This window comes from Rhipicephalus microplus, chromosome 6, assembly GCF_043290135.1.
Source record: "Rhipicephalus microplus isolate Deutch F79 chromosome 6, USDA_Rmic, whole genome shotgun sequence".
In the NCBI taxonomy this organism is placed as follows: Eukaryota; Metazoa; Arthropoda; class Arachnida; order Ixodida; family Ixodidae; genus Rhipicephalus; species Rhipicephalus microplus.
Window position 1 is genome coordinate 5491534 of NC_134705.1, and position 24241 is coordinate 5515774.

Here is a 24241-nt window from a genome sequence, read left to right on the forward strand (position 1 = left end):
TTACACATGTGGTAACATTTCCCTCCGCGCCGACGAAGCCCACTGGGCGAGTCAAACAGTCTCACGGGGAATAAAGCGCTGCAAACGTGCAACATGGACAAGTTAAGTTTTTGCAGACCATCAGCCATGTGAATGGAGACGCGCTATGCGGTAAACTAAATCACTAATACGGTCTACAACAAGATAAGGTCCCGCATAGTGCGCTAGCAGTTTCTCGCTCAAACTACGTTTTCTAGGTGGTGTCCACAGCAACACTAGGTCGCCGCGATTGTACGTCACGTGTCGGCGTCGGTGGTCAAAATGTGCCTTCGAGCGGTCTTGCGAAGAAAGAGTGCGCAAATGAGCAAGGCGTCTAGCTTCTTCGGCCCGACAGATGATCTAGGATATGCAGGGATCATGGTAGTCCAAACACTGAAAGATGGTATTCAGGGTATGACGAGGTGGTCGAGCATATAGAAGAAAGAAAGGACTGTAGCCAGTAGTTTCATGCTGAGCGGTGTTGAATGCATATGTGATAAAGGGTAGAATACTGTCCCAGTACTTGTGATCTGATGCAACATACATAGACAGCATGTTCGAGAGAGTTCTTTTCATTCGTTCAGTTAGACCGTTCGTTTGAGGATGATATGGCATAGAGTGCCAAAACCTTGAAGCACAGACACGAAGCATCTCTCCCATCACGTCTGCTGTGAATTGTCGGCCATGGTCGCTGATTACAATTTTGGGTGGTCCATGCCGAAAAATTACGAAACGTAGCATGGAGGAAGACACATCGGCTGCAGTTGCCGATGGTATGGCAGTTGTCTTGCAGTACCGTGTTAAATGGTCGGTGCAAACGACTATCCAGCGATTTCCATCAGAAGACCGGGGAAAGGGTCCAAGGAGGTCAATCCCGACTTGCTCGAATGGAGTTCTAGGGAGCGGCACCGGATGTAATCGCCCTAAAGGAGCACTTGTTGGGCGCTTATGACGTTGAAACTCGTTACAGTTAGACACGTACTGTTCCGTCCTCGGGCACATTTTGGGCCAGCAGAATCTTTCTTGAAGACGGCAAATAATTTTCGCTGTGTCTAGATGACCGGATGTTGGGTCATCATTCGTAGCCTGCAAGACATAAACACGAAGACTCTTCGGAACCACCAGAAGATATCGTGAGCCGGTGTTGGTGTAGTTCTTTTTGTAAACTAGCCCGTCTCGGATGCAGAAGCGCGTAGGCGATGATTTTGGTTTGGTAGCAAGAAGCTGTTGTATAGTGCTGTCCCTTTGTTGCTCATCCTTAAAAGTCTTGTTATCGGAAAATTGTTGGTCGAGTGATGCAATGTAGGTATCGAAGGAGTCCGCGTCACATTCCGTCGTTGGAGGCTGTAGTCGTGAAAGACAATCAGCGTCGGCGTGACGTCGGCCGCTTTTATAGGAAACCGTGAAGTCATGTTCTTGTAGACAAAATGCCCAGCGCGCCAGCCGACCAGATGGGTCACGCAGATTGACCAACCAGCAGAGAGAATGATGGTCTGTCACGACACGACGATAAAGGGGCGTCCGTACAGGTAGGACCGGAAGCGCTGCACTGCGAAGACTAGTGTAAGGCATTCTTGCTCTGTGACAGTGTAGTTACGCTCGGACTTGCTGAGCGAGCGACTTGCATACGCTACGACGTGTTTTAGATTATCCAAGCGTTGAACCAGGACAGCACCTACACCAATACCGCTGGCGTCTGTGTGACTCTCAGTGGGAGTCAGAGGATTGAAGTGTCGAAGAATCCGATGAGACGTCAAAAGGAACTTCAACTCTGAATAAGCAGACTCACATTGCGGGGTCCAGTCAAACTACGCACCTTTCTGAAGCAGACACGTGAGCGCGTATGCGATATTGGCAAAGCCAGGAATAAATCGGTGAAAGTATGAACAAAGCGCCAAAAAGCCGCGCAGTTTTTTCACCGAGTTTCGTTGCTTAAATGCCTCCACTGCGGCCGTCTTGGCGGGATCCGGTCGTATGCCTTCTTTCTTTACTAAGTGTCCAAGGACGAGTATTTGGCGCTCTCCAAAACGACATTTCCTTGAGTTGAGCACCAAGCGTGCTTTGATTAGGCAGTACAGTAAGAGGCCAAGGCGTGTGTTGTGCTCAAAAAAGGTGCGCCTAAAAATTACAACGTCGTCCAAGTAACACATACACACTTCCCACTTCAATGCACGCAGAATGTTGTCCCTAAATCACTCAAAAGTTGCGGGCGCACTGCAGAGTCCAAACGGCATCACATTGAATTCAAAGAGTCCATCTGTTGTAAGAAATGCCGTTTTCTCCTTGTCTTCCTCGTGCATTGGAATCTGCCAGTAAAATGACCTCAGATCCACAGACGAAAAGTAAGAGGCCGATGATAGACAGTCGATAGCATCATCAATCCGCGGGAGTGGGTATACGTCTTTTTAGTGATGACGTTGAGACGGTGGTAGTCAACACGAAATCGCCATGCCCCATCCTTCTTCTTCTTTAGAATTACTGGAGCGGCCCACGGACTACATGATTCTTGAATTACATTTTGTTTGAGCATCTCGCAAACCTGTTCATTGATCACTGCGCGTTCCGAAGGCGGTACACGATATGGTTTCTGTCGGAGAGGACTGTGAGATGTCGTGTCGATTCAGTGCTTTATACGGGAAGCAGGGAATGACGGTGAATCATGCTGAGTGAAATCAAAAATACCGGCATGTTTGCACAGAATACTCGCCAGTTCATTACGTTCCTTGGTGCTGAGTGACTTATCAATCATAGCCATACTGGTGCTGTCCCTGGCGTGCAGATTATCGCAACAGGTCCTATCTGGGGAATCATTACTTTCTGCAAGGTGCCAACCGAGAATACTTGGTGTTCACGAATCTCTGCAAGTTTCAGACCCTCCGGCAGCCCTGTAGAGCAGTTAATCACCCATAAACCAGTATGTCCTTGCGCAACCGATAGCGTGCAGTAGGGTATTAAAACTGTCTTCTTTATGCAACTGAGATGCACGGGCTCCACAGTTGCGTCAAATGTTTTCTCGCTTGCAGGTGAACAGACAACAGGGACACATTTTGCAGACAACGGTGGCGCAGTTGTGTCCACAGACACGCAAAGAGCACTTTCTTGAGAGGGCGAGTTTTCCATAAACGAAACTGGGATATCGGAATATACTGTAATTTGTCTTGTGCGGCAATCGACAGTAGCACCACCTAGTTTCAAGAAATCGAGTGCCAGAATGACGTCATGCGTAGTATGAGGGAGAACAGCGAACTCTGCGACAAAGTTCTGGCACGCCAAACTAACAGTCACAGTGCAGACACCAACAGGTTGTAACACCTCTCCGCTCACTCGACAAAACCTATGAGGACGGTCCCAACGAAACATAACCTTTCGTCCAAGAAGGCGGGTGAAAACTAAACTCATCACTGACACGGTTGCACCTGTGTCCACCAATGCCATTGTTGGTACATCATCGATAAGCACTCGAACCTTATTTCTAAACATGGAGGCTAACGGAGGTATATCGGTTGAAATCGAAGACTGTCTGGTGACCTCACCTCCAACGGCCGTGCCAGCTAGTTTTCCGTAGGAGGCGAGGAGTGGCGGCGCCGAGGAGACGGTGATCGGTTGGCACGAGGGGCAGGTGGTGGTGTCACACTGCGGTCATAGGCCGGAGATTGGTTTCGTAGTGGTCCTGGGATTTCGTAAGACGCGCTTCCCGGGAATGTCGGTGCTCGGGTAACGCCAGAACGGTTAAATCTTGGTGATCGGTCGTACCTTGGCGGCTACCGGTAGTTGCAATACCTGGCAATGTGTCCTTCGAAGCCACAGTTGTAGCAGACTGGTAGAGGACGCTCGCCGAACCAATGCTGAGACCACTCAGCTGTGAAGGGTCAGTGACGAGCTTGCTGAGCAGGGGCTGCCCACCTCTGTGTGGCGGGACCGGGACGAAGGCGTTGGCCATATCGCTGGTCGGCCGTGAATGAGTCACGACGTGGCCGCGGATTTCCAGTTTCGCTGATGTCTGCCACGTATACCGATGGTGGCAAAGGAGCTAATCGCGCCGCCTTGTAGTAAGGTCGCTTGGTAGGTGGATGAGGAACGGTTTCGTCAACCCTACTACCTTGTCGCCGCAGCTCTTCACGCACAATTGCCCGAATACTAGCGGCAAAGTCGGTGGGCTGGCTCACGTCGATGCTGGCGACCATTGTCACATTTGCCAGCCTACCATATATCGGGGCGATGCGACGAGTCTTCAATTTTTCAAACGTGCGACAGCGATGTTGGACGTCGGAGGCACAGGTGAAGTCATCCATGCCTATCAGAAAATTGTTAACATCTTCCGCTATGCCTTTCAAGAGGTGTCCGACCCTGTCTTCTTCAGACATCTGCGGGTTTATAATCTTGCAAAGCTTAAGAACGTCCGTTATATAAGCAGTGCAGATTTCTCCAGGAGTCCGGGCTCTTCCAGCAAGAATCCGCTCCGTGCTTTTCTTTTTTGAGTCGAGTCACCAAAATACTTCTTCAGTTCTTGAGCGAAAAGAGCCCATATTGTCAAGGACTCTTCGTGGTTTTCATACCACATCAGGGGAGTGTCCGTGAGAAACAGCGCGACGTTTTCCAGCTGATCAATAGAGTTCCAGTGCTTGTACCCGCTCACCCTTTTCTAGTGGGTTAGCCACGCGTCCACATCTTCTGCCATTCCCGCGAACGGGTGGGGTACCATGTAGTGATGCCTAGGTTTAGACAGCGTAGACCTGCGCGAAGTCGAGGCGGTTGATTCCTGACCTTCGCTCTGGGCCATGACGACTGTTATCGGCGGCAGACCGGCAAGACGACGGCTCCGGTGAACTCCGAACAGCTGTGGCTTCGTGGTACGTCGACGTGCCGTACCCAGCACCTCCACCACTCTGTTACGTCTACGAGAGGGGCTTATTCAGAGCCGACGTAACGGTCGACTCGACGGTATATAGGAGTGAACGTGCAGCAGTGAGCTCTTGCCACCAACCGAACGTCCTCTTCTTCTGCCACCACCATGTTCCCCACTACACAGGTGCACATACCTGAATTACACATGTGGTAACAATATGTTATAAATAGTAACGGTCCAAGTATTGAACCCTGCGGTACACCATTTTTTACAGTTTTCATTGGGGAAACAAGGTTACCCCCCTTAACATATTGTTTTCTTTCGGTAAGATAACTTTTTATTAGTTTAGCTGCCACGCCCCTTACACCATAATCATGCAACTTAGATATCAGAATATTATGTTTGACTGTGTCAAAGGCCTTCTTCAAGTCAATGAAAAGACCTATGGTGTAGGTTCTGTTTTCCACGTTTTTTCTTAATATCTCCTCTTTTGTATCTAATAGCGCCGACTCCGTAGACTTACCCTTTTGAAACCCATACTGTGCTTTATTGATTATCAGGTGCTTAGTGAAAAAACATTCATTTCTGGAGTGTATTATTCCTTCAAAATATTTGGAGAGTACCGGTAGAACCGATATCGGTGGTAGTTCGATAATACATTTTTAGCACCCCCTTAATGAATAGGACAAACGCAGGCTATTTTTAGTTCTGAAGGAAAAATGCCAGTTTCTAACATAGTGTTCATGATGTATGAAAGAGGGTGTGAAATTAGTGACGCTACATGTTTTATCGAGCTGGCTGCTATTTTGTAAACACCTGCAGCAACATTGTCACGTATTTTACAGACTAATTTTTCAAATTCACAAGGTGTAACCGGAGTGAGGAAGAGTGAGTGTGATAGATGTTTTCTATCTGCTACAGGCGGATCTGTTTCCCCACAAGATGAGTCTGTGACGTCGCCAGCGTAAACAAAATACTAATTTATGGCTGGTAGTTCTCCGACATCTGCTGTATCGTCTGCAATAGCACTGATATTAAAATAACCTTTTTTGTTACGTTCAGTTGTGTTATTTACCTCATTCCACATTTTCCTGGAATTATTATAGAATTTTTCAATCAATCAATCAAACTTTATTTCAGGAATGCATACATTTACATGAATAAAATTCTACAGTACAGAGGAGGTCCCGAAGTTAGAAAACTGTCGGGGGGACTTCCGTTAGAGAATAAGTCAAGTGCGATAACAATGCAGGAAGCAGTGAAAAACACTTTGTACGAATTAAACAAAGAATGGTTAAAATTTCATAACAACGAGGCAAGAAAAGTTCTGTGTAGCAGCAAGTGGTATACTGAGTAAAATAAATACTAAAATTAGGAGTAAGGCACGACGGCAGAGTTTAGCAAACACGTTTTGTGATTAGGTACTCTTTAAACATTTTGCGAAACGAATAGAATGTGGGACATAACTTTATTTCAAGTGGTATGTTGTTCCATACGGATACACCTGTAAATTTAAGAGTTAGTTTTCCATAATTGCTACGCACTTTAGGGAGAAGGAAATTGTGACAGGCTGAGAACCTGGTGTTATTAGTATTGACAAGATGTTGTGTGGATAGCCCTGAAACACATAGACCATGATAAATGAGGCGGTACATCAATATAGCTAACTTTAGAGTGAATAAAAGATTAATTGGAAGCACGGAAAAATAAATAAAGAGTGGCGTAGAAGGCGATTGAAATGGAGCGAAGGCGATCAGACGTAGTGCCCGTTTCTGAAGATGTAGAAGGGGCTCCAGGTGACTGGCATATGTATTACCCCAGGATGAAATGCAATAGGAAAAATGGCTATGAATGTATGCATAGTATAATGATAAAATAATGCGTGACTGAAAATAAGGGCGGGCTTTAATGAGAACATGAATGCCAAAAGAAGGTTTTTTAATATTGAGAGTACATGATAGTTATATTTCAAATGCTTGTCTGGTATTACGCCTAAGAACTTCACATGTTCCGATACGGTAATAATGTGGTTGTTAAGAGATACGGAAACTGGTGAGGGAAATGTGTTCTGTGCGGATGAAAACACCACAAATGTAGTTTTAGGGGGATTTATATAAAGATGATTGTTAACACACCATTGATAAATATTACAGAGATCGGAGTTTAAGCTACTTTCAAGTTCAGCAGTTGTTTTCTGGGATGTAAAAATAGTAGTGTCATCGGCGTAAAGAAGACAGTTAGTATGGTTAAGGGAACTAGGTAGGTCGTTAATAAAAAGTAGGAATAGAAAAGGGCCTAAGATTGAACCTTGAGGGACGCCCATGGTAACTGGCTTAGCAGATGACGCAATGTTATTGACATAAACTACCTGTGAGCGATTTGTTAAGTAATTGCGAATGAACTGCAAAGCGGGACCCACAATTCCGAAAGATTCAAATTACCACAGAAGGATCCGGTGGTTAATTATGTCGAAAGCCTTCGTGAGGTCAATAAAAACTGCCCCAGTAAGTAATCCATCGTATATGGCTTGTTTAATTCGGTCAGTAAAGCTGAGCAAGGCGAGCTCTGTCGAGTAGCCAGGTCGAAAACCAAATTGGTGGAGAGAGAGTAGGTTAAATTTAAGCAGATAGCACATCAAACGCAAGTAAAAAAGCTTTTCGATTACTTTGCTAAAGAAAGGAAGTACACAAATCGGATGGTAATTATTAGTTGTATTGATATCATATCCTGGCTCGTTTGATGTCAGCATTTAGCTTATTGCCGAAATTTTTGTAGCCTTCAAGAAGTGATAAATCGCGATAATTTACAAACGTGATTCATTTTGTTTTTTTTTTTTTGTAACGTTGCAAAACGCAGTATCTCGTTAGTTCACAACGTTATGTGTGCTTTCACAGTTTTTCATGACATATCGCAGTTTCGTGCAAGCAACAAAACAGAGCACCATCTCACTAGTTGACATTGTTTTGGGTGGTTTCACGATGCTTCCTAACTTAGCCACACAAACATCGCAATTTCAGACTTGTAATCGTAAAAAACACTGTTTCTCAATAGCTGACATTGTTTCATGCAGTTTTAAGCAGCTTCATAATCTAACTTAACCTAACCTAACCTTCGCACTTGCATTTTTACAAAACGCTAGGTCGCACTGTTTCGTGCACATTTAGGATAATTGCATGACCTCACAGTTTTCACAAACTTAGTACAGTACAGAACGCTGTATCTCGCTAAATCACATCGTTCTTTGAGGTTTCACGATGCTTGCATGCGCTTTCACGAGAATTGCATAATATAGCAGCTTCGCAGTTGCAACGATATAGGATGCAGTATCTGGCTAGTTCACGCTGTTTTTGTGCTTTCCAATATTTCACATGATATCGCAGTTTCGTACTCGCAACAAAACAACACTATCTCGTTAGTTGACGTCGTTTTGGGTGGTTTGACGACGCTACAAAGCTTAACCATACATAACCTAACCGAACCTTCGCACCTCTAGCGTTACAAAACGTTTTAATCGCTACTTGGCATCGCTTTCTGCAAGTTTACGACGCTTTCATGTGCGTTCACAGCGTTTGATATCGCACTTTCCGACTTGTAATGGTGAAAAACACTGCATCTCAATAGCTGACATTGTTTCATGCGGTTTTATTACGCTTCAAACCCTACCTAACTTAACCTTTGCACTTGTATCTACAAAACACACTGTTTCGTGCACATTTACGATGTTTGCATGACATCGCAATTTTCCACCCACTTGCAACAGTACAGAACGCTGTATCTTACTAGTTAACATCGTGCTGTGAGGTTTCACGATGCTTGTATGCGTTTTCCCAACAATTGCATAATATAGCAGTTTTGCATTTGTAACGTTACGAAACGCAGTATCTCGTTAGTTCACAACGTTTTGTGTGCTTTCACAGTTTTTCACGACATAACGCAGTTTCGCGCAAACAACAAAACAGAATGTAAAGAGGTTTATTAGCCGTTAAAGACAGCACCGAGACAGCGTGGATAACCGTCCAGCGATCGGCACAGCAACGAACCGAAGCACGAGCCGAGAGGGCCGGGCGTTGGCGATGCTGCTTGCTGCAGGCACATCTTCTTCACAATCGGCCCCACTAAAAAGGGAGCCATCCTGGCGACCTAAGAAGTTTCAGGGAGAAGCTCATGATACGGTTTTAGGCGGGAAACATGGACGATGTCACGTGCACGCCGGCGCATGTCATCCGATCGGGAAACTGGCTGAATTAGGTAAGTAACTGGAGAGTTTTTCTCTAAAACGGTGTAAGGCCCCTCGTACCGGGGGACAAGTTTTGATGAGAGTCCCGGAGTTTGGTATGAAATGGCAAGCCACACGAGAGACCCTGGGGCATATGTGGGATCTGAAAGAGAGGTGCAACGGTTTTCTTTCTGGCATTGCTGCTCGTCCGAGGTGAACGCACGGGTGAGCTGGCGGCACTTTTCGGCTTGTCGAGCAGCATCGGAGATAGGTGGACATTCGGAAGCATCAGGACGGTAGGGAAGTAAAGTATCAATTGTATGAGAAGGGTCACGTCCATAAAGAAGAAAGAAAGGTGAAAATCCCATGGTTGTTTGTATTGCAGTATTGTATGCGAATGTGACGTATGAGAGAACATGGTCCCAGTTGCTATGGTCAGATGCCATGTACATTGAAAGCATATCACTCAGCGTGCGGTTAAACCGTTCCATTAGCACATTAGTCTGCGAGTGGTATGCTGTCGTTTTCCGACGAATGACGTGGCATTCCGAAAGCAGAGCTTCGACGACCTTGGAGAGGAAAGTGCGGCCTCTGTCACTAAGGAGCTCTCGAGGTGCGCCATATCGAAGGATAAATCGACGTAAAATGAAAGAGGCAACATCCTGAGCAGTAGCGCTCGGTAAAGCGGCTGTTTCAGCGTAGCGTGTTAGATGGTCGACCGCCACTATAATCCACCGATTGCCATCTGGTGTCAATGGAAGGGGGGCGTAGAGGTCAACGCCAACGCGATCAAAGGGCTTGGCAGGGCACGGAAGTGGCTGCGATTCGCCAGTCACACGTAGTGGCGTTGATTTGCGTCGCTGGTAGTCAGGAAAGCACTGCACAAATTTGCGTACAAAATTGTACATGCCGCGCCAGTAATAGCGATGGCGAAAGCGTTCATATGTTTTAGACACCCCGGCGTGGCCACATTGTGGATCGTCGTGAAGAGAGGTGCATATCTGCGATCGTAAAGTGCGTGGAATGACCAGTAGCCACCGGTGGCCATCAGGAGAGGAGTTGCGTCGATGAAGAAGTTGATCGCGGATGGCAAAATGAAAAGCTTGACGTCGGAGGGATCGAGATACCGGAAGGTTGGTCGTACCGGAATGATATTCGAGAAGAGATGCGATACACGGGTTACGACTTTGTTCGGTGGCAACTGAGTGAAGATTTAACGATGACAAGGTCTGGAGGCACGTGTTTCTGCACGTCGGATCTGGTTACAAAAGGCGAGCGGGACAGGGCGTCAGCGTCAGAGTGTTTGCGTCTGCAGCGGTATACGACGCGAATGTCGTACTCCTGGATGCGGAGTGCCCATCGCGCAAGGTGGCCAGAAGGGTCTTTCAGCGTGGAGAGCCTGCAAAGCGCGTGGTGATCAGTTACTAGATCGAACGGGTGGCCGTATAAGTACGGCCGAAACTTTCCAAGCGCCCACACCAGAGCCAAACACTCTTTCTCTGTCACCCTGTAATTAGTTTCGGCTTTCGTCAGAGTGCGGCTAGCGTAGGCTACAACGTATTCTGAATAGCCGGGCTTTCGTTGAGCGAGGACAGCGCCTAGGCCGACGCCGCTGGCGTCGGTGTGCACTTCGGTAGGAGCCGTTGGGTCGAAGTGGCGAAGAATAGGTGGGAAGGTGAGCAGACGGCGCAGAGTAGTGAAGACAACGTCACATGCAGGGGACCAGGAGGAGAGGTTCACGTCACCGCGAAAAAGCTGGGTTAATGGTGACATGATGGATGCAAAATTGCGAACAAAGCACCGGAAATATGAGCATAGGCCTACAAAACTGCGAAGTTCCTTTATGAATGTCGGCTTGGGAAATTCTGTGACTGCTAGAAGTTTTGCTGGGTCAGGTAATACGCCGTGCTTTAACACGATGTGGCCTAGGATGATGAGCTCGCCTGCAGCGAAGCGGCATTTTTTCAGGTTAAGCAGCAGACCAGCGTTGGTCAGACAAGTCGAAACGTGCCTGAGGCAAAGGAGGTGCATAAGAAGGTCATGGGAGAAAACCACGACATAGTCGATGTAACAGAGGTACATATTCCACTTGAAGCCACGTTGCGTATTATTCATAAGTCGTTCAAACATGGCAGGCGCGTTACAAAGCCCAAAAGACATGACGTTAAACTCGTATAATCCATCTGGTGTAATAAATGCAGTTTTTTTGGCGATCAGCTTCAGCCATTGGGACTTGCCAGTAGCCAGACCGCAAATCTAGCGATGAGGAGAACTCCGCTCCGTGAAAGGTGTCAATGGCGTCATCAATGCGTGGCAAAGGATATACGTCCTTGCGGGTTCTCTTATTCAAACGGCGATAGTCCATGCAAAATCGGATAGATCCGTCTTTATTACGCACCAGGACGACAGGAGACGTCCAGGGACTGTGAGATGGCCGTATGACGTCTCTTCGAAGCATATCTTCGACTTGATCGTTGATGACACGGCGCTCTTCAGTGGAGACATGGTATGGTCTTTGATGCAGTGGCTGGTGTAGGCCAGTGTCAACGTGGTGCTTGACTTGCGACGTGCGGCCTAGTTGAGGTTGCGACACATCGAAAGAATTCCGGAACTCATGCAGACGATCAAGCAGGTCGGCATGTTCGGTGGGAGTGAGGGTGTCGGCGATGGCGCTGGAAAACGTATCCTTGGACGACTCCTCGAGGACCGACAGTGATTTTGGGTGGTCGCAGTAGTCATCCGGGACAGCAACCAAAGAAGGGTCGAGATCCTGCACGTGGCCTAAACATTCCCCCGCACGCAAAGTGACAGGTGCGCAAAACGGGTTGAGTGTGAACATATTGCTTCTTCCGGCGGCAAGGTCCATCGTTGCGAAAAGCAGCGGCAGAGCTTGACAACTCATGAAGATATTGGAAGGCATAAAAAAGACTGTAGCGTCAGTGTAGGCGTTGCATGAAACTGGACCAAGTGCGAAATTTTCAGGTGGAATATGCATGAACACCTCCGGCGGCTGATGAAGAGCGTCAAGTAATGGGAAATCACAAAAGGGTGAAAACTCAACTTCAGCGCGTGCGCAGTCGATGACGGCATTATGGCGGGATAGGAAGTCCCATCGGAGGATGACATCATGCGAACAAACAGCGAGCACAATAAACTCAACAATGTAAACAATGCATTCGATGGACACTCTTGCACTGCAGGCTGCGAGAGGTGTTACTTGCTGTACACTTGCGGTGTGGAGTGACAGTCCCGAAAGCGGCGTCGTGAGTTTACGTAATACACGGCAGACATTAGCGGCAATGACAGAAACAGTGACACCGGTGTCCACGAGGGCGAAAGTACAATAACCTTCAACAGTTACTGCGACCACGTTAGCAGGAGAGGGGCGAGGGCTTAGACAGTTTGAAAATGGCGCAGTTCTTGCCTCTTGAGCTGCGGTGCTTAGTTTTCCTGGTCAGAAGGTCTGGGCCGGCGACACATGGGGAAGGGTGATCGCCGACGAGGAGAGGGTGCGCGCGGCGTCACGAAGTCGGGGTCGTTGTGAAGGGCATAGCGAGGTGACGAAACCGGCCCATATTGTGCGAAGGGTTGGCTGCCGGGTTGCAACGATCGGCATAGTCGCCGAATGTTTGAGGTCGACGGCGGCAGTAGCGGGCAACGTGTCCGGGAGTGAAGCAGGCGTAGCATAATGGTCGGTTATCGGGCGTCCTCCAAGGATTGGCGACTGGTGGTGCCGCCCAAGGTGCAGGAAAAGCAGCCGGGTGTGCGGGCTGTGAGCGCGAGGTGTAGGTGGTTGCGGAAGCCTATGCACAGCGCCTGCATATGTGAACGGTGCTGTTACACGCTGCATCTCTTGCGAACAGGCAACAGGAGGAGCCACAGGCTGCGCTGCATACGTTAGGGGTGCGGCCACATGCCGCACGGCTGGCGGATTGACGACAGGAGGGCCTACTGGTTGCGCGACACGCTGGCAGTGAACACGGCTGGATAGAGGCGACTCGTGGTGCGCAAGAGGAACAGCTTGGGCAACTTCTTCCGAAATAGCAGTGCGAAGCAGGACAGGTAGACGGATGGTGGTCTCATGAGTAAAGGGCACTAGGGAAAGTTCGCGGGCGACTTCCTCACGGACGAAGGATGAAACTTGCAGAAGCAACGGTGAATTGTCAGACAGGGTGTCGAAACTGGACAGTGACTCACCACCACGCTGAGACTGCATAGTCAAAGCGTGTTGCTTCTTCAACTCGTCGTAGCTCTGACACAAGCTAACAACTTCGGAAACTGTGCTCGGATTTCTTACCAAGAGCATTTGAAATAAGTTGTCGTCGATGCCCTTCAGGATGTGTTTGACCTTGTCAGATTCGGGCATGGTGTCATTCGCACGTCGAAAAGGGTCGGCGACGTCCTCAATATAGCTGGTAAAGGTCTCGCCAGTCTGCTGAGAGCGGACGCGCAAGCGCTGTTCTGCCCACTGCTTGCGGACAACCGGCCGACCGACTACTTCAGCACATGACGTCTTGAAGACGCTCCATGTGGGGATGTGTTTTTCGTTGTTAAACCACAATTCGGCGACGCCAGTGAGATAAAATATGACGTGGCCCAGCTTGTCGGCTTCATCCCACTTATTGTTGGCGCTCACCAGTTCGTAGTGCTCGAGCCAGTCTTTAACGTCGGTCCCATCCGCACCGCTGAAGACCTTCGGGTCCCGTAGCCTAGGATGGCCAAGGCAGTTGTACTGGGGCGAAGACGTCAATTTAGTAGCGTTTTCAATCATGACAGGCGGTAGCGTGCGGTTTAGCAGCTTCAGGGTGCAGCAACGGGGATTAACAGCACCTTCCACCAAATGTGAAGAGGTTTATTAGCCGTTAAAGACAGCGAAGAGACAGCGTGAAGAGCCGTCCAGCGATCGGCACAGCAACGAACCGAAGCAGGAGCCGAGAGAGCCGGGCGTTGGCGATGCTGCTTGCTGCAGGCACATCTTCTTCTTCACGAGAACGCCATCTCACCAGGTGACGTCGTTTTCGGCGATTTCCCGACGCTTCCAAACTTGACCCAACAAACATCGCAGTTTTAGACTTGGAATCGTCAAAAAACTGTTTCTCAGTAGCTTACATTGTTTCATGCAGTTTTATGACGCTTTATAACCTAACCTAACCTAACCTAACCTAACCTTCACGCTTGTATCTTTACAAAACGCTAGATCACACTGTTTTGTGCACATTTAGAATAATTGCATGACCTCAGTTTTTCCCCAACTTAGTACAATACAGAACGCTGTATCTCGCTAATTGACATCGTTCTTTGAGGTTTCACGATGCTTGCATGCGCTTTCACGAGAGTTGCATGATACAGCAGTTTCGAACTTGTAACGGTGCAAGACGCAGTATCCGGCTAGTTCGCACCGTTTGGTGTGCTATCACAATATTCCACACGATATCGCCGTTTCGTACTCGTACAAAACAACACTATCTCGTCAGTGTAGGTCGTTTTTGGTGATTTCACGATGCTACCTAGCTTAACCTAACTTACCTTACCTAACCTAACCTTCGCTATTATAGCGTCGCAAAACAATTTACTAGCTACTTAACATCGCTTTCTGCAACTTTACGACGCCTTCATGCGCTTTCACAATTGATATCGCAGTTTCCAACCTGTAGTCATGAAAAACACCGTTGCTTAATAGCTGACTTCCTTTATAGCGGTTTTATGACGCTCAATATCCTAACTTAAACTAACCTTACCGAACCTTTGCGTTGGAATCGTTACAAAACAGTGTATCTGGCTAGATTGCATTGCTTAAAGCACATTTAAAATATTTGCATGACATCACAGTTACCCACTAACTTATAACACTACAGAACACTAACTAGTAGGCATCGTTTCGAGGTTTAACGATGCTCTCTTGCGTTTTTTCTGATTTTTGCATAAATAAGCTGTTTCGCATTTGTAACGGTACAAGACACAGTATCTGGCAAGTTCACATCGTTTTGTGTGCTTTTACAATATTTCACATGATATCGCAGTTTCGTACTCGCAACAACACTATGTCGTTAGGTGACGTCGTTTTGGGGGGTTTCACGACGCTACCTAGCTCAACCTAACCCAAACTTGCCTAACCTTCGCACTTATAGTGTCAGAAAACGCTTTACTCGCTACTGTACATTGCTTTCTGCAAATTTATGACGCTTTCATGAACTTTAAACACCATTTAATATCGCAGTTTCCGATTCGTAATGGTGAAAAACACTGCATCTCAATAGCTGACCTTGTTTCATGCGGTTTTATAACGCTTCGTAAGCTAACCTAACCAAACCTTCGCACTTGTATCTACAAAAGGCTAAGTCCCACTGTTTCGTGCACATTTACGATATATGCATGACATCACAATTTTCAACTCACTTGCAACAGTACAGAACGCTGTATCTTACTAGTTGACATCGTGCTATGAGGTTTCACAATGCCTTTATGCGCTTTCACGACAATTGCATAATATAGCAGTTTTGCACTTGTATCGTTACAAAACGCAATATCTCGTTGGTTCGCAACGTTTTGTGTGCTTTCACAGTTTTTCACGACATATCGCAGTTTCGTGCAAGCAACAAAACAACACAATCTCACTAGTTGACGTCGTGTTGGGCGTTTAAACGACGCTACCTAGCTTAACCTAACAAGACCTAACCCAACCTAACCTTCAAATTTATAGCGTCACAAAACGTTTTACTCGCTACTTGACATCGCTTTCTGCTATCTTATGACGCTTTCATGCGCTTTCACATTTGATATAGCAGTTTTCAACCTGTAGTGAAAAACACCGTTTCCTAATAGCTGACAACCTTTCATGCGGTTTTATGACGCTTCATAACCTATCGTAACCTAACCGAACCTTCGCATTTGAATATTTACAAAACGGTGTATCTCGCCAGATCGCATTGTTTCGATCACTTTTACGATATGTGCATGATATCACAGTTTTCCACTAACTTGTAACGCTATAGAACACTGTAACTAGTAGGCATTGTTTTGAGGCTCAACGATGCTGTCCTGTGCTTTCCCAATATTTGAAGTTTGAAGTTTGAAGTTTATTTTATTTCTTTCTGATACAGAAAGAGGAGGAAGACCTAAAGGCCGTGTTGCCTGACAGAGGCTCCTACTCCCATTCGTATTCGGCATGCCTGTACATGTTTTCATGTGATGCAAGTATACAAACAATTGAGCAACCAGAAAAAACAAAACATGCATGTACATAACTGTCACTGCAAATAAAGCATTACAGGTAGACATCATACATGAAAACTCTTCATGAAAACAAACATATCATAGAGACACTCCAAGAATTTAAACCTATACGCATTAAATTGTGAACTTTATAATTGTAGCACAAACTGTATATGCGGTACACGTAGAAAATTAGACAGATAAGTTTTATTGATAAGTTATCGTGGAATGTAACAGAAAGTTCTTTATAAATTTTTTAAGCGGGGTGCATGAAAATCTATATGATGTTTAACAATGTTCAATAGCAGGGGTACTTAATACTTAAGGTCCTGACGCCCATAGTTTGTTCGCATAAGTGGTGGCATTCTCGTTTGGTAGCGTAATTGATATCGAGGGGAAGAAACGGGCAGGCTACTAACATGGAGCCTGCGCTTTTTTTATGTGCAAAAGTAACCTATAATAGTAGATTCGATTTGCTCTGATTAACGAGTGTTTCTCAAAAAGATTGTGTGTGGGTAAATCTCGCGGTCTACCGTGACAGTTTTTTAAAATTTGCAATGCCCTTTTTTGCAGTTTTGTTAACTTGTAATATTTTGCAGTTGTGGTTCCCCATATTAATGCAGAATAGCTAAGCTTTGAGTGAAAGAGGACGTAGTACATTGCCTTCTTTAGTGTTAGTGGTATAAGACTACTAATGTTATACATAGAGCCTACTACTTTACTGAGGTCGCTCCTAAGTTTATTGATATGATTGTCCCAAGAAAGGTTTTCTTGATATCATACCCCCAAAACCTTTTGCGTTGTTACCTGTTCTATTTCCTCTCCTTTAAATAAAACAGTAATCTCGACAGGCATTGGCTCATTTATCAGTTTAAATATTATATACTTAGTTTTCCTGACATTTATTTGAAGTTTGTTTGACTTCAGCTAGTCAGATAATAAATCTGAATCATCATTAATTTATTTTTCAATCTGTTGTAGGGATGAATTTGAAAAGGAAAGATTAGTGTCATCCGCATACATCACTATGTTCGGTGTAGGTGAAATGCTTGGGTGGTCATTGATGTATATGTTAAATATTACCGGGCCAAGTATGGATCCCTGCGGTACGCCAGTCTGTGCTCTAATATATGGAAATGTCACCTGATCGCGTGAAACATACTGAAAACTATCCGTTAAGTAGCTTCGCTTGAGATCTAACGTTGTACTGCGTATCCCATAGCTATGAAGTTTAGATAACAGTATTTCATGATTCACACTGTCGAACGGTTTACAGAGGTCAAGGAATAAACTGACTATGTATAAACGATTTTCAATGTTTTGTAGTATTTGATGTTTTATTTTGAGGAGTGCATCCTCACATGATTTATTTTTCCAAAATCCATACTGAGATTTGCTAATTATAGCATACTTATTAAAAAACCTTCCAGTCGTGAATTATTAACAGCCGCAAAAAGTTTTGAGAAGAGTGATAGTATTGAAATAGGTCGGAAATTGTTTACAGAATTGTCTGCACCCCCTTTGTGAATTGGAGAGACACGGGCTATTTTAAGTTTGCTTGTAAAAATTTTGCATTCGAGCATTCTATTGATAATATGGGCTAGGACTGTAGAAATGATATCCGATACATATTTTATGGGAGATGCCAGTATACCATAGAATCCCGCAGCTGCATTGCATGGAAAACTACTAATTACCTTTTCAACTTCACCTGCAGTCGTAGGAAATAATACAAAAGAATTCGGCACAGATTGTTTTGTTACAGCGAGTCTTACATACTCGGAATTTTCCAAAGAATCGCTGTTGCAGCATTCAAAGAAGTGAGTGTTTAGGGCACTGGATGCTTCACCGTCTGTAAGAGCATCATTTACCGAAGATATTTGCACATTTTTACAAGTAGCATTCGCTCCAGACAACTTCCTAATTCCTTGCCAATTTTTCTTGGATTCGTATGTATATGCGAGAAAACTCTTTCGTAATATTTTGCCATCGCTTTTCTTAGCTCTGAATTTACTTGGTTACGATAAGTCTTGAATTCAGCTAATTGATTAATATTTCGTGTTTTAATGAATGTGTGTTACATTTGATTTTTTCTTTCAATTTTTGTGAGAAGTGCAGCTTAACCCATGGTTTCCTAATTGTTTAGGTCGTTTTCTAACACTACGTTGCGGAAAAGCTTTATCATAACCAGCAATCATTTTATCGAAAAATGAATTGTATGCCTTATTTGGGTCACTTTCATGCAGTTGAGATTCCCAGCTTATTTCGCTAATAAATGAGCGAAATAAGGCTATCGTAGTTTCATTTGCATAAATAAGCTGTTTCGCACTTGTAACAGTACAAGACGCAGTATCTGGCAAGTACACATCGTTTTGTGTGCTTTCACATTATTTCGCATGATATCGCTGTTTCGTACTCGCAACTAACAACACTATGTCTTTAGATGACGTCTGTTTGGGTGGTTTCACGACGCTACCTAGCTTAACCTAACATGACCTAACCTAACCCATCCTTCACATTTCTAGCGTCACAAAACTTTTTACTCGCGACTTAACATCGCTTACTGCAATCATACGACGCTTTCAAATGCTTTCAAATTTGATATCGCAGTTTCCAATCTGTAGTTAAAAACACCGTTTCCTAATAGCTGACATCCTTTCATGTGGTTTTATGACGCTTCATAACCTAACCTATTCTAACCAAACCTTCGCATTTGTATCTCTACAAAACTATGTATCTTCCTAGATCGCATTGTTTCGAGCACATTTACGATATTTGCATATTGTCACAGTTTTCCACTAACTTCTAACACCACAGAACACTAACTAGTAGGCACCGTTTCGAGGTTTAACGATGCTGTCCTGCGCTTTCCCGATATCTGCATAAATAAAGTGTTTCGCACTTGTAACGGTACAAGACGCCGTATCTTGCAGGTTCACATCGTTTTGTGGGCTTTCACAATATTTCACATGATATCGCTGTTTCTTACTCGCAACAAAACAACAATATGTCGTTAGATGAGGTCGTTTTGGGTGGTTTCACGACGCTACCTAGCTTAACCTGGGCACGGCTTCACCAGCGGAATGCGGTTTGCTAACTCATTTGTCTTCATTCTGCAGTTCTGCCTCATCCAGCTGTACCCAGTCAGCAATGGTGACACTGGATGGCTGAGCATAAACGGAACGGCGCTAATCTTGAACAGGAGGGTCCTACACGGGCCGGGCCTGCTGAATGGAATCAGTCCACGCAAGACGACATCGGCGCATCTCGGTGCGCAGAACCAACTGGCAGCGCCCCCCTCCAGACCACCTATAAAGGCCAGCCTCCCTGAGGCGATGGTCTCTGGGCACGGCTTCACCAGCGGAATGCAGTTCGCTAACCCATTTGTCTTCATTCTGCAGGTGAGCAGAAACTACGGTAAATGCTTTCGGTCAAGTGATCGCTTTTGTTCGTGTTGCCGTGCCCACGGCTGTTTAGCATGGCGTTAGATAGCATGAAGTTTCTTAAAAAACTGCTGTTGTTGCGAGGAGACATTGAAGCTAACCCAGGCCCCACCCTTGAATAAGTTTTTAACCAACTAAAGGACATTGCAAGCGACATTAAGGAAATAAAAGAAAAGCGGCTAGTAGACATTGATAACAAACTTGATGCTCTGTCAGTCCTTGAGGTAGAGCTTGGGCACTGTAAAACGCAACTTAATTCAATGACTAGGGTAATACAAACATTAGAAAAAAGAATAGACGATCTTGAAAATAGGAGCAGAAGATCCAATCTAATCGTATACGGATTGCCGGAAGCACAATCTGAGACAAGTGAAACCCTCGAACAGGCAGTAAACAGGAACGTCATACAGGATAAACTCAAACTACAACCGATTGCGATCGAGCGCATCCACCGGCTAGGTAAACCAGCTCCCAATAAAACCAGACCAGTTATCTTTAAACTTGTGGGTTCGCGTCAGAAGGAAGCCATACTAAAGAATGGAAAGCACCTTAAGGGAACTGATTACGCTATTGGCGAAGATTTCTGTCGCAAAACTCGCGAAATTAGAAAAAAGCTTTGGGGCAGTGCGAAATCGAACCGAGCTAAAAAGGAAAAAGTGGCACTGGCTTTCGAGAGGCTGTACATAAATGACTGCGCGTTCGTTTGGGATGAGGAAAAAGAAGAGAGGGTGCCACTAAACAAACCAAAAAACTATGAAATACCAACTCGGCCGAACACGCGGAGTACCACACAAAAGAAAAATTAACATTGCTAAATGTGAACGCCAGAAGCGTCGTGAATAAAGTGCAGTCTCTTGAGAACTTGTTGCTGCTTCATGAAGCAGATATTGTAGCACTCACAGAAACCTGGCTCTCATCAGATATACTCGACCATGAATTCACTCCCCCTAGCTATTCTGTCTTCCGAAAAGAGACTATCTCGAGGTGGAGGCGTCGCGTTGTTAATTCGACGTTCCATTTCATACACACTACTGCCAGACGTTCCGGACACAGAAGCGGTTTTCTGCAAAATTTTGTGCAATAGCAAAAGCATAGTGGCGGGTTGCGTTTATCGTAGCCCATCCTCTGGTTCGGAATGCATAGTTTCCATCCACAATTTTCCTCAGCAGCATGTCCATAGCTCTGCAGGTGTGATAATGGGTGATTTTAACCTTGCTGACATAAACTGGAGTACCATGCACCACACCTCACAGGGATCAGAGGATTTATTTGATTTAATGTTAAATTTCAACCTCCCTAATTGTTTCATGCCCAACTCGTGTTCAAGGAACAGCCACAAGTGTACTATATTTAATACTTATTAGTAGTCACCTTAGCCATGTGGACACTCAAGTTGATGTTGTAGAGGGCATTTCAGACCACAGAGTGCCTGTTTGCCGGCTAGCACTTGATCACAGATTACACCTACAATCAACAGTAAACCATGTCCCAGACTTCAGTAAGCAGACGACGCCAGCGTACTTACTTATTTAGCCCATGAGTTTTACGAGTTTGTGGAATTGAACTGTGATCCCGCCACAACTATAAATGACCTTTGGCTAAGGTTCAAGCACATTGTTCTGCACTGCATGAATGAATTTATACCACTGCGGCGTACACGGCTGCAAAGACATAACCCCTGGATCACAAGAGAAATTCTACACGCAGAGCGGAAAGTCAAACGACTTCGGAAAGCGGTAAAAAAAACAGTGCTGCAGTGCGAATACATCAAAATTAAAACAGCTATTTCACAATTTAAGGCCAAAACAAAGCAAGCAAAACAACATTACTTTGAAGTAACGCTACCGTCATTCAATACTGGTAACCCACAAAGGCTCTGGAAGCATTTCAGCCCTAGAAAAAACAGCAGTCCTGAACTTTCATTGCAACAGAAAACGGCGAAATCTAATATGTACAACAACTATTTCCACTCTGTTTTTACAAAAGATGACGGGAAAATTCCACAGCTTGCACACATGAATAATATTGGAATCAGCCCTATAGATGTAGTTGATGAAGGAATATTTTCTCTTTTGCTCGACCTAGACCCCAAAAAATCTTCGGGGCCAGATGACATCCCCAATCCCTTTCTTAAGCGATATTCCGAATGGTGCAGCAAATACCTTGGTATGGTTTTCCGCAAATCTCTCGCCGTAGCAAAACTTCCAGACAACTGGAAAAAAGCTAAAAAAGCAGCGATTCCCAAAGCAGGAAATAGCGATAATCCTTCAAACTTTAGGCCAATATTTTTAACCAGCACGTCATGCAAAATATTAGAACATATAATTTCGAAACACTTAACCGTTCTTTAGAAGGTAAAGGCGTTTTGTCATCTTGCCAGCACAGGTTTCGCAGCGGATTATCGACTGCCACGCAACTATTAGAAGTTGTTCATGATTTAGCATTATCTATTAACAACTGCACGCAAACGGTTATCATACTATTAAACTTTGCTAAAGCGTTTGATTCCGTATGTCACAACAAATTAATTGCAAAACTTCGAAGTATTATTGGAGATGGAATATTAACAAATTGGGTTAAGGACTTCTTAACTAATCGTTCACAATATGTCCTGTATGACCAAGTACCATCAGAAAACTTGCCTGTTACGTCCGGAGTACCACAAGGCTCCGTTTTGGGGCCTTTGTTATTTCTTGTTTTTATTAAAAATATCACAGATAGTATCTCTTGCACCATTAGGCTTTTCGCCGACGACTGCATTACTTACAAAGAAATTAACAGTCATTCAGATCACCTTGCACTAAGCGATTCTTTACACCATCTTTCCAACTGGTGGCAAATGTCGATTAACCCCCAAAAAACAGTGTGCATGACGATAACCCGAAAAAAAGAAGCTATCCAGTATGACTACAGCATTAAAGGCACCAGGCTTGAAAAAGTGAATGCGCACAAATATTTAGGCGTCACGATAACGTCAAGCCTCAGATGGGATGCGCACATTTCTAACATTACTTCGGTTGCTCTGCGCAAGCTCTTTTATCTTCGCAGATGCCTTTGGTTGGCCCCTCACTCAACCAAGCTTTTAGCCTATACTACTTACGTAAGACCGGTATTAGAATATGCTAACACAGTATGGTTTCCTTATACAGTCACTAACATTCAAAAGCTAGAAAATGTACAGAGGAAGGCAGCAAGATTCATCTGCAACAAATACAAGCGCACTGATTCTCCTAAAATATGTTAGCAAGCTCTGGCCTCCAAACACTTGCGATTCGAGCAAAACAAGCGCGCCTTAAATTTCTTTTTCAGCTACTTCACAACCATTATAAAATTGACCCATCATTGTACATCCGTCCGTCAGACTCCCGCTTTATTAGGCAAAAACATTCACACACACTGAAAGAGTACTCTTACCGCAATGACACGTTCAGGCACTCCTTTTTTCCACTTGCCATAAGGGAATGGAACTGCTTGGATTCCTCCATAAATATTGCGAAATCGGTATCCGACTTTGCACTAAAATTAGAAAATATGTTCTCTTAATGCGGCAATACTCGCATAACCAGAAGCATTGCGCCACCAGTGAAAGCGTATTTGAGGAGTGTACAAGTGTTAACTGGGGTGTTTGGAAGTTTGCTATTTGTTTGCCTGTGTACCACTGCACTTCATGCGAAATTTCTCTTCTTTTTGGTCATGGTTTCTTTGTCTTTGCAGATGTAAACAATTTGTATATTTTTCGCTCTTATACTTTGTGATGACTGTCATTTCACTACATTCCTGTTTCTGTTTTCTGCGCCGTTAATGTACCACCTGCATGTACAATCTGTACGCCCACCTGCTATGGTCTCGGAATGAGACTGGCAGCATTGGAAATAAATAAATAAATAAATTTGGCCTCTAATTCTTGTAGGTACAACATGAATAACAGAGTTGACAGAGGACACCGCTGCCTAAGCCCCCGTTTCACCTCTGTGGGCTTAGATACTTGTTTTTCTCACTTTATAACTACCTTCTTACTTTTATAGATCTTTAAAAAAATAGTGACTACATCTTCCACGCCTAGTGTGTCCAGTATTTCCCACAATTCCTCTTGAACCACGCTGTAGAACGCTCCCTTGATCTCCAAAAATGCTAGCCAGAGGGGTCTGTGTTCCTTTTTGCTATTTCGATGCACTCCGTCAGTGAAAACAGATTGTCTTTCAACCTCCTGTGTTTCCGAAACCCATTCTGCAGTTCCCCCAGCACCCCCTCATCCTCTATCCATGCCTGCAGTCTTTCCTTTATAATCTGCATCGCTAGCCGGTAGACCACTGATGTCACTGTTATAGGACGGTAGTTGTTTATGTCAGCTTTGTCCCCCTTTCCTTTATTGATCATGCTCATCCTGCTAAGTGTCCATCCATCGGGAACTTCACCATCGATTATTATTGTGCTCACTGCCTCTCTCAAAGCCTGCTTATACTTCGGACCTAATGTCTTTATCAGCCTAATTGGAATGCCATCTGT